The sequence below is a fragment of the Arvicola amphibius genome, chromosome 8, assembly GCF_903992535.2.
Source record: "Arvicola amphibius chromosome 8, mArvAmp1.2, whole genome shotgun sequence".
In the NCBI taxonomy this organism is placed as follows: Eukaryota; Metazoa; Chordata; class Mammalia; order Rodentia; family Cricetidae; genus Arvicola; species Arvicola amphibius.
In genome coordinates, this window is record NC_052054.1 from 113,496,636 (window position 1) to 113,499,644 (window position 3,009).

The window sequence follows — 3,009 nt, forward strand, 5'->3', positions numbered from 1 at the left end:
CAGCAATTGGTCTTCTACATCTATGGACTTTCCCATTTTTGACATTTCATATAAGCGGATTTATGCAATATGTAACCTTACGTGCCTGACTTCTTTCAAAGTTCTTCCGATCTGTAGCACTGATTTGTTCTTTTTATGGATGAGTACAATTCCATTTTTGGTGTATATGCCGTAGTTTGCATACGGATTGTCCAATAGGCTTTTCTAGTCACTCTATTTGGATTTAGGGTTTCAGGGAGACCCTAAACTTGCTACCTCCACGTTAGCAATCCTCTGGTGTCTGCCTAAGCACTTCTACTTGAGACTTGAACAGGATGGCTTCGGAGGGAACGGTTCCCCACTTTCTCTAGAAGTCCTGGTGCAGTCTCCTTTAGTCTGGTTGCAAAACTTTTCCTTGAGTCCCTGGAGAGCTTCTGTCTCTCCCCAGCCTTTTCCACTGTCAGCCTGCTAGGGGGAGGTTTCTGTGCTGCAAAATCAAGCTCCCGTGGCAAAGCCTTTTTCTTCTCTTTGATACTCAAGTGTCCTCTGCATTCTTCCTTAGTCCCATCTCCCTTTGGGAACAGCAGCAGGGGTATGCTTGCAGGGATTCTGTGCTCTTCCTATTGGCAATGCTCTTGAGCAAACTCCCAGCAGAGCGCTGACGTGTCACACAAAAACTTCTCTGTCCCTCCTCCTCTTGTGCCCTCCTCATCCCCTTGACCCATGACTGGCATAGATGAGCCGCCTTTACACCAGGCCAGGTATCTGTGTTTGGGGGATTTCTTGGATTTTGTTGTTTTGTTTTGTTTTGAGACAGAATCTCATACTCTACTTCCAGCCCAGACTGGCCCTGAAGCCATGATCACCTTCCTCCTTGGCCTTCCAAGGTCTGGGATTATAAGAATAGTTCTGAGGTGAGAAATGCAGGGAATGAGAAGATGAACCAAATCCAGGTAGGAAGTGTTTGGGCTCCATCTAGCCCCACATGGAACCCTCAAGTGTGAATGCCATGAGCTGGCTTACCATCACGAAAGGAGGCAAACCTTTTGGGCAAAGTGTTAACTAGACATTTGGGGGCAGTGCCTGTCCATGGACTTAATATAAATTTCAAGAGGCTTAAAACCTTTGTCTGCTAGTACCCTTAGTAACAAAGGGAGACACAATCCGGATATGGTACTGTGCCTATGGCATGTCCAAGTATTTCCATGCATTATGCATATGTAAATTTTAGATGTGCCTGTTCTATATGTATAACACTTATTGGTTATCCACATAAACCACACACACACAGAGAAGCATGTACACACTTACGCATGTGTGTAACTGCAATCGGTGTTGAGCATGTATTTGAGTTTTCAGAAAAGCAAGCCCATTTGTGAGTAGTTCCTTTTCTATTACATCTTGGTTCATTTTCACAAGGCAGGAGGTAGCAGTTCATTTAGGTGGGAAAGGAATGAGACAGAGTTTGATCACTGGACATAGGATCTGTGATTCTTCTAGAAAAATGTCCCCATGATGCTTGTATGCCTATCGCTAGAGATGGGATAAGGGAGTTGAGTTCTTTCCCAAGAATGGTGAGAGGGTATGGGGAGTGTGTTGGTTAGTTTTTGTCAAATTACCACAAATTTAAACATACATGGGAAAAGGGAATCTCGATTGAGGAATTGCCTCCATCAGACTGGCCTGAAGAGATGCAGAATGGGTATAGGAGACGTCCCAAGTCCCTCAAATTACTTACTACTTACACGCAGTAATTGTTTGCTCATGATTTGCTATGTATGGACTCTGATGTCAACTTTCCAAATGAATGAAAAAAGGAATATGGGGAGGAGGAGGGAGAGGGGTGGGAGGGAGAAGAAGAAAGGGGAAGATGTCAAAGGCCCCCCGTTTCTTCCTTTCATTTCCTACTTTGAAAGGATCATCACAACCTCTTTGTTTCCTTTCCCAGCCTGGACCCTGCAGGCAGAGAGTGGAGGGTAATTTTAGAAGAGAAGGCCGAGACCGAGGAGGTCACAACCTAGAGTTTCTATAAGTGAAGAGCTTCTATTTTTGGAGGACATGTTTGCTAGGTTCCCTAATTATCTGTGGATCTGACTGCGTGGTGCCCCATTGGCATCTTCCACATGGTCCTACCCGGTGTCTCGGGATAACCTGCCAGTCTCTTTCTGCATTTCTGCCTCCCTTGTCCTCTGTCGACTTAGGGTATTTAGTTCATAGCTCTGCCTTTTCATTGAGGACTGCTGACAGCGACTTTGTTTTGTGTTATTTTATTTCCTTTCGGCACCAATCCTAAGTTTTCAGTTTTGGAAAGAACCTGCTTGACCCAGAAAGCTCTTGGTGTGAGGCACCGTCTGTGTAATTCTTCCCCCTTTCTGCTTCCTGGATCCCGAGTTTTAAGTTCTATGATCAGGCAGGAGTCATCTTCCCTACTAGGGAATCAGCTCACACTTTCTTTAATTGACTCTTAAAGTCTGAATCTAGCCAAAATTTAAAGCTGTCATCGTTTAGGAGACGTCAAGGGTCAAAAAATGTCTTAATTCAGCATGAAACTGAGGTAGAATGTGTACTATTAGGGCCCTTGGGAAAAGGTGCTGTTTTTTTTTTTTTTTTTTTAATTTTTTTAACAAACAAATGAGAAAGAAGTCTCATTCAGATCCCTCACAGTTACTCCTCGGATTTGACTTTAACCATGTGATATGAGATAACTTCTCAAAGAATAGGTCCATTTAGGCAGCAAGAGGATCCTCTTTCCCACGACCAGAAAGACTGCGCGGAACTTGGATCACATGCCTTTGTAAATACATTTCATGGCTAAGTGTGTGTGTGTGTGTGTGTGTGTGTGTGTGTGTGTGTGTGTGTGTGTGTTGGGGGGTTGGAGGGCAGGATCTGGGTGGATACAGATTTCTTAGTTGAAAACTGCAGAGACATAGAACTTATTTTCTCCTGTGGTTTGAAAACCCATCCTAGGGTACCGCCTCTTCTTTCTTTGAAGAGCAAAATGGCCTCATCAGCAGCAAGACTAGTTGGCAG